Genomic DNA, 9465 nt, shown 5'->3' with positions numbered 1-9465 from the left:
TGGCCATCTTGGTCATTGGAGGAGCTTGGAACCTCATTGTTGCTGAGGATGGCTGTGGTACCTTTTGGGGAAGCTCTGGTTCTTCTGAGTGTCGCTTCCTGGCTGCAGTGCAAATCCCACAGCCTGCTAGCACAAATCCTTTATTCCACTGGCACAGACTTCCTAGATTCTACCACTGATCTTTGGGCCTTCACAGTGCAGATCCATGAAACAGATCTGCATGAGATATTGTTACGGGCTCTGGGCCTCCAGCTGGATTTGTGGGAGGCATTGTTATGAGCTCTAGGTGTTAAATTGGACTCATGCAGGACATTATCGTGGAACCCAGGCCCTCAGCTGGATTCTTGGTCTATAGTGTATGGACAGATTTCCTGCACTCTTTTGTATATCATTCTTTGGGTGACTACTATAAATAGTCATATAAAATGTGTGTTCTGTATTATATTGTTCTCCCTTGCAAAAATATCCCCCAAACCATAATATGATACTCTATATAGATCCCAGTATTTCCACCAAGAGATTTCTACAGTGAATGACCAAACTTAGTACTTTAGCAGAATACAACAATAACCCCACTCAAAAATCAAAGCATTTCTGTACACAAATAAGAAACTCACCAAGAGACAAACAACACCTTTTACAACAGCATGAGGAAAAATGAAATAATGAAGAATTAATGTAATTAAGAAAGATAGTGTAAAACCTCTACAATGAAAACTGTAGTATTCTGAAAAAGATATTCCCTGTTCCTGGATGGACACAACCAATATAGTCAAAATAGCCAAGTGTACTTCCAAACTTTTGTACAGATTTAATAAAACCGCAAATAAAATTACAATAGCATTTCTCACAAGACTACAGAAGGCAGTGCTAAAATCCACATTGAACTGGAAGAGATATGGAAATCCTGGGGAATGATAGCAAGGCAGGAGGCATCAAATCCTGAATTTCAAGCTATACTGCAAAGCTACAATAATAAAAAAAGCATGGTATTAGTCAGAAAACAGACTTGTGGATCAATGGAACAGAGTAGAGGATGCAAAGACAACTCCAGGAATGCTCACCTTATTTTTGACAAAGGGGTTAGATGTTTTCTCTGGAGGAAAGATATTCTCATTAATAAATGATACTGGGAAATCTGGCTATCTCCAGGCCAAAGATGAACTTAGACCCATATATCTCACCATGCACTAAACTAAAATCAAAATGGATCAAAGATATAAATGTTAAAACAGAAACACTTAATCTTCTGCAAGTCGAAATAGGTAAAACTCCTGAGGACACAGTATAGGCAAAGATTTTCTGAAGAGAAACCTGGTTGCATAAGAAATAGTGCCAAGAATCAACAAATGGTATCACACTAAATTAAAAAGCTTCTGCACAGCAAAGGAGACTACTAACAGAGTACAAAGATAACCTACAGAATGGAAAAAAAAATATGTGCCAGATACTGTCAAAGGACTAATAGCTGAAGAATTCAACAAATTAGGCATACTGATATTTAAAGGCCCCATCAAAACATGAGCATCTGAAATGAATAGATACATCTGAGAAGTTTAAATGACCAATAAATACATAAAAATGCTCAATATTGAGTGCCATTCAAGAAATGCAAACTAAAACAACACTGAGATTACATCTTATCTTAGAAAGGATTGTTACCATCAAGATATCAACCAATAACAAATGCTGCAGGTGCTGTGTGGGACAAGAAAGCTTTCTATGTTGTTGGTGAGAGGACAAACTACTTACAACCACTATGGAACTCAGTATGGACATTCCTCAAACATTAAAATGAGAAATTCCATTGGATCCAGCTGTTCTGCTTCTAATAATCTTCCTCAAAGATTTAAAGACATCATACCACAGGGATGTAAGCATACCCATGTTTATAGCAGCATTTCATAATGTCTAAGTCTTGGAAACAGCAGATGAATAGATAAACAAAATGTGGTGCTTAAGTACAATGGAATGCTGCTCTGCCAGGATAAGCTTGAGTCATTTGTAGGAAAATGCATGCACCTTGAGACCATCACGGTAAGTGAGGTAAGTCAGACAGAGAAATGTAAATATCACAGGGTTTCTCTTATATTAGTAACTCAATATATGATAAAGTACAAAATAAAAGAGTGACAACAGAGAAAAAAGTTATTGTAATCCAGCCCGGAGAGTGTATGTAAAAGTGTGCCCTGATTTACAGCAATTGTCTTATGTATTTTGTACATTTTTTGACATGTTAGTCTGGCTGGTAATCTGTATGCATCATCATTAACTTTACAAGAATTTATAAAATAAATAAATGAATCTGATTCTGGCAAAAAAGGGAAGGGAAAGCGAAGGGGAAATAAAATGGAATTGAGATGTGTAGTGTACATGTAGCAATTCCTGACATTCAATATGTACTCATAAAAATAAAAAAATAAAAATGTGCTCATTAGACTAAGTCTTAACACAAACATAAAGATGATGATGAGAAAAATATAAAATGTAAAAGAGAAAAATGGAGCATTATTGGGATGAAAAAATATATCTTCAATGGAATATTTGCCTGATACTATTGACATGAGGATCTACACTGCAGAAGTAGTGTTAAATGATCTGAAAGTATAGCAAGAAAAACTCTAAAATAGACACCATCAAGAGAAAATAAGTTTAAAAATGTGCAAAGATTTAGTGATCTGTGAGATAAACCAGGTGGTTATGTGTGTTGTGACTCTCAAAGATGTTGGCCAGGGAGCAACTCACAGGAGGTCACGCAGAATAAATATTTGAGAGAAAAATGACTAAAAAAGTTCCAGATTTAATCAAAACATTAAATCCATAGGTCCCTGAAATTTAATGAACTTCAATCAGAAGAAAAGGGAAGAAAATTACATCAAGGATTATCATAATCAAAACACTCCAAAAATGGAGAACAGAGGAAATATTCAAAGCAGGTTGGGAACACATTATAAATAATGAAACACAGGTAGAGATTGCAACCATACAGCCTGTTATGAAAAAGAATAACATTTCAATACCAAAGAAAGAAGAAAATCTTCTGCCCTAGAATTCTGAATACAAAGAAAAATCTCTGAAAAACAAAGATCACATAAGGATTTTGCAGATAAGTGAAAAGATATTTTAAATATTCCATTAATGCAAAGGAAAGTAGAAGAAGAAAAAAACATAGAACAAAGCAGGAAAAAAGGCAAAGTGGTAGGTTCAATATCTGATTATATTAAATGCAAACGACTCAAGCATATTACCTAAACGTCAGAGGTTGTCCAACTGAATACATGAAAAAGCTGTCTGTGAAGTTTTTACTAGAAACTCAAAACATGAAACAGGCAAAGGTAAAGAATTTAAAAGGACAAGCCTTAAAATAATACCAGTGATAAAGCTGTGGTGTTATATTAACATCAGAGAATAACATCATAATCAATTTTTAAAATTCTCTGCAAGAGAGATCAACATTTTACAATGATACTGATGTCTATGTACCAAGAAAACAGAAAAATATTATTTATATGTCCTTAATAACATAATTTCAAAATAAATGAATCAGAAAAACCAGCTAATAATATGACATTTGTTTCTCAGTAATTGACAGAACAAGGGGTAAAAAATGTAAGCACATAGATAATTTAAATAAACTACAAACAGTAATCAACTAATTGATATATATCTAGGATTCTATCCTACATCACCATATTATATTTGTTCTTTAAGTATAAGTAGAGCATTCAAGATAATCAAAGTAATGATCTGTAAAAATATCTCAATAAATTTTATATTATTAACATAACAGAGGGCTGCTCTTCATTTTTACTTCGGTTTTTGAATATTTGTAATCATTAAATGAGAAACATTTCATCAGAGGTATTTTAGCATCTACTAACTTTTTTGGCACAGGGTGTAGCACTGCAGTTCAGGCTGGCTTTCTACTCACTCTGTAGCTCAGATTATATTGAACTGATGATGATCCTCTTGCTTCAGCCTCTTGTATGCTGGAATTACAAGTATGTACCATCATGCCTGGTACAGTCATACTATTTTCCTTTATTTTATTAATAAAATACATTAAATATATATATGAGAATAATAATCTGGTGCTGCTGAACCTCTTTATTGCATTTTTCTATAATGTACTTGTATTTCTCTTACTTAGATTTATTAATGATATCTAATTTCTTGAAACGAATACATTTTTTATTTTTTAGTCTTCCATCTTTTCTATATGTGTATTAAGGTTAGTTATCTTTGTTAGTTTAGTATTACCTGTACTACAGATTTTCAAAAGTACCATTTTCATTTCCTTTAACCTGAAAAAATCTAATTTCAATGTGATTTCACCCTTGAACCTTTGAGTGCATGGATTTGATTTGTGTTTTATCATCTTTGTTTTGTATCAGCAGTCCCCAAACTTTCTGGCACCAGCGATCAGTCTCCTCGAGGACAGTTTATCCAGGGATCGAGACTGGGGAAGTGGGTTGGAGATTATTCAAAGGACAGCAATTCTGCACACCTGTGCACAATTCATGGTAGGGTTTGCCCTGCCTTGATAATAGAGCGCTCAGGCGGAAGTGAAAGGAGGTGGGGCGCAGGCGCAATAAAAACAACGGAAGTGGCTGTGGATACAGAGGGAGCCATGGCTGCTGCTCACTTCCGTGTTGCAGCCTGGTTTCCAACAGTAATGGACTGATTCAGTCCTTGACCCGGGGAGTGGGGACTTCTGTTTTCTATGACTTCCTAGTTATATTTTGTCACTGATTTCTAGTTTAATATTAACTGTACTTCCAAAATTCACTCACAAAACTAATGCTTTGAAATTTTTTGAAACTTGCTTAATGTTAATATCAATTAATTTATACTATCATATAATATATTATATGACTATGCTGTATATTGACATGTTATACAATATATTAATATGATATATTCTATCTATATGATTAATTTCAATAAATATTCCACATGCATTTAGGAATGAATATTATATGATTGTTGAGTATAATATCTTGCATGTGTCACTTAGGTGATATTTTTAAAATCATGTTGATCTTTCTTACCCATAAATGTTTTATTTTGTTTCATTTTTTTATATCTTAACTAATAGTTACACCCCGTTACTGGGTTTGTAGTGTTAAAATATTATATAATGTTTATGGCTTTGTCAATTTCCCCTTTAGTTCTCTCAAAAATTGTTTATAAAAAAATCAGAGTATGTTACTAGCACATATAAGTTTAGGATTGATAATTTCCTAGTATATTAAGTATTTCCTTTCAGAAGTAGCTCTATCCCATCTGATTTTTAAAAGTCTGTCTGATAACAGCATAGGTTCAGGAACTTTCTTTTAATTATGTTTGCATGAGATATATTTTTCTACAATTTTAATTTCACTATTTTTGTGTGTGTTGTTTTTTTTCCTGTACCAGGAATCGAACTCAAGACCTCGTGCTTGCCAGGCAGGCATTTTGCCACTGAGCTAAATCTCCAGCCCCCTTAATTTCACTATTTATATATTATATTTTAGGTATACTTTTTGTAAGTAGTCTATAAGTGTGTTTCTTGTGTTTCACATTTTAATTTAATTTGCAGGTCTTTTTTTGTATCATTTAGCTACATTACATTTGGGACAAATCTATTGTCTTAGTTACCATTTTATCCCTGAGACACAATACTGAACACCTACAAGTTAAAGGAGGAGAGATTTATTTTATTTCATAGCTCATAGAAGTTTCAGTCCATAGTTGGTTGGCTTCAAGGAAGGTAGACATGGCAGGGTGGCATGGCAGTGGAGAAATAGTCCATGGTGGGACAGGCCAAAAGGCAATCTGCCTTCTGTTTTTCTCTTTTTATTCCATCCAGGGTACAAGCCTATTGGTTGGTGCCGCTTACGCCTGTGGTAGGTGTTCCCATTATCCACACCCAGAATTATGCAGCACCAATCACTGGACTTACTTGGTTATCACACACTCTTAAGCCATAGTCACACACACTAGATCACTGATGGAGAATCTTTAAAAGACTTCAATGGTTAAAAAAGACACAGCCAGCTGCATCATGCATGCCATAGGTTCTCTTCTGCTGACCTAGATCCAGCTCCCTCTGAAAAGCCACATCTATGACCACATGGAGGTTTTGGGGGACCACCCAGGTACAAGCTATAGCATCCATATTATCATTTTCTTCATTTTTCTCTTTATTTATTAACTCTCTCTCTCTCCCTTCTTCCCCTTGGTTTTTTTTTTTTTTTGATGTAATACATATCTATTTGTTTTTATTGTGATACATTAAATTTGTGATACATAGTTACATTAAATTTGTGATACATAGTTACATTAATCCTAGGCAACTGGTACATGTACATATCATATCTTGATTATTTTTACTTTCCTTTCACTCGCCTTCCTTTGGTATATTTTTATTGTTTAATTTTTATCTTCTATTAATTTGTTGCATACATATTTTATTTCTTGTACACTATTCACTTTGGAGATTGTATCAAACATCATTTAATAATAAAAACCTAAAATAAACCCATTCTTTGACCTCTTCCTAGAAAAAAATAAGAGCCTTAGAATATTCCTGTTTATCCATTCCTAATATCTATGTGTGTTTTGATACTTCATATGATTACAGTCCTGTAAAACATTATTATTTTTGTTTTACATTTTTGAAGTTCATCCAGCTGTACTCACATACATTTTCTTGCCATTCTTCTCAGGTTTTCTTTTCTTTTCCTTTCTTCTCTTTTTTCTTCTCTTATGAGTGATCTCTATAACATTAATCGGTTATTTAAGGAATATTCACTACTGTTTCATTTAGCATAGTTTATAGTATGTGTCTCATTTTCTGTTTAGCCAAGTGCTCTCATTTTGGTATCTAATAGATTGAATATAAAGAAAATTTACATATTTTATACATTGAAGTTGAGTAATCTTGTAAACATATGTATACTTAAAATTTATCAGAAACATTATTGATATGATGCATTTTGGGCATTCTAACAGTAAGTTTTAATATTTAGTTTTTTAAGACACAGTAAGCTTAAAGAAAAGATTTAACCATGGAATGATAGAACAGTGATAAACTATTATAAAAGAATCACCTATATTAAAATACTGTACACACTGCATAAGTGACTAATAATGTTATATTAAACAATTTCTATTCCATCATACCTGGCTGGTCTAGTTAAATAGTCACCTCCATGCTTGTAGATAAAGATTCGGTTTCTCACTAAACAGTTTGCTATCTGAAATTTGGGCTGGATAATTGTGAAAGAAAATAAAATAGTCACTGTCTACATTAGCACTATTTTATACTTGTAGTATGAAGTCATTGAACCTAATCTTCTTATATCTTTTAAGTTAAAGACAGATATTAACTAGCTTTGATGGAGGTAAACTTTAAGTGTGTTAGGGATTTCTCAGTACAAACTCATTAAAGCAACATCATCAACATATCAATTGACACATAACTGTTATGTTTTGTGTGTAGATGTCCCCCCAAAGCAGCATGTGGTCATAAGGCTTTTTAGAGGTGGCTGACTGTAGAATTTGTGATTAATAAATCAGTCTATAATTGGTTGGTTCCAAGGCAAGGTGTCTTGTCAAAGGGCATCACAAAGAACAGTTCATAGTGTCCACATAATAGCAAAAGCAACACAGAAGGGTGAAGACCAGCCTTTTTCTGTTCCTCTAATCTTATCACAACTATGAGGATTAGGGTGGTCCCCAACCATTCAATAGACTGATCACACATCCTCAATCTCAGCATCACACACTCTAGATTCAGCTACCTCTGAAAAAGCCCTAGGACAGCATGAAATTGGGGGCCATCTGAACAAAAACCATAACTTTTAACTTACTTTTTCTTCATTTTATACCCTTATTCCTGAAAGTGTATGACATTTATTCATTTGATATTCTATATCATTCACAGATCTTTATAAAAACATATAAAGATATGGGAGCCACATAGGAGATTAGGGAAACAAATTTCTGGGTATGTCCAGGTGGTTCCTAGCGGCTGGGTCATGGAGGTGTGATCTTTTGGATTATGTGTGGTTCCAAACCCTCTGTTCCCTTGCACTGTTCTCTGCTTCCCAGCCACCATGAAGTGAGAAGAATTCCTCCGGCAAGCTGTTCTTTCATGTTGTGTCTGCCTTGGAGACAACCAACCATAAACTGAACTCTCCAAAGCCATGAGCCAAATAAAGCTCTCCTCCTTTTCATTGTAGGTCTTTCATATTTTGAAGTGGTAGCAGGAACCCTGACCATTACATGGTCCCCTTCACAGTCCCTAATAGTTCCTCTTTTACTTTCTGGTCTTCCTCCCCCTCTTCTTCCTCCTCCTCCTCCTTTTTCCTCTTTATTCTCCTTTTCCTACTTTTTTCCTCCTTCTCCTTCATCCTTTCATCTTTCTCTTTCTTTTCTTTTTTCTCTCTCTCTGTTTCACGCTGTCCTACAGTTTTGTACACTTTCCTGCAAATTTTATTCTTCTTTATGGTTGAATAACACTCCATTGTATATATATGTATAACATATTTCCTTTATCCCTTCAGCTGTTGACCAGCACCTAGGCTGATTCCGCATCTTGGCTACTGGGAATAGTGCTTCAGTAAACACGAATATGCAGATTTTTTTTCTCCTGACTTCCTTTTCTTGATCTCTATACTCAGTCAAGAGTGGGAGAGTTGGATCATTTTGTAGTTCTATAATTAATTTTTTGAGGAATCCTCATGTTTTCCAAAATAGCTGTACTAAATCTCATTCCCATCAATACTGTACAAGATTGCATTTTCTCTACATCCTTATTCATTTTTGTGATATTTTATAATAACCAGTTAAAGAGAAAAAGATAGACTAAAAATTAAATAGAAGTTCTATGGTTGAGGCTATGCAGAAAATCTTACCTGGAATTCAAAGTTAGAAGTGTGTATCTGCCAAGATCTCACAAGTTTGGGAGACCAGAAAAAGTATCTGGAAGATTATCTTAAAAATAAACCTTGCACAATGATCAGAGCATGGAGAACTTCTGTCTGATGTGAATTTCACCAGAGTGTCCACAGTGAGGTTCCTAATACTCAGCTGTACAACCTAATCCATTCTCACAGGTACATCAGTTCTCTCTTCATTCCCTTGATACATTATCAGTGGTCTATATAAAATATGTTCATGGCAGCAGGGATGGAACCTAGGTATGGCAGCAAGATATGGACCTCTCTGCACAAAGGCTGAGCTTGTTATTCTTTAATCTCACAGAAACAAAGGTTAATGATAACTAAGTCCAAGTCAGGACAGAGTTATGCCATCTGGGAGTTTGGGGAGAGCAACATAGCTACCTAGGGGCAGGTTGAGTGGTGAAAATGTTTCTTTAGCCTTTTCCAAAGCTCTGTAACTATGCTTGTCATTTAGTTCTGTTTGGTTAAACTACCTTGAGTTTTAATCATTTAGACCAAAAGTCACAGATGTAAC

Source organism: Chinchilla lanigera, unplaced genomic scaffold (assembly GCF_000276665.1).
Source record: "Chinchilla lanigera isolate Chin_1 unplaced genomic scaffold, ChiLan1.0 scaffold00031, whole genome shotgun sequence".
Lineage (NCBI taxonomy): Eukaryota > Metazoa > Chordata > Mammalia > Rodentia > Chinchillidae > Chinchilla > Chinchilla lanigera.
This window is presented reverse-complemented; position numbering follows the sequence as displayed.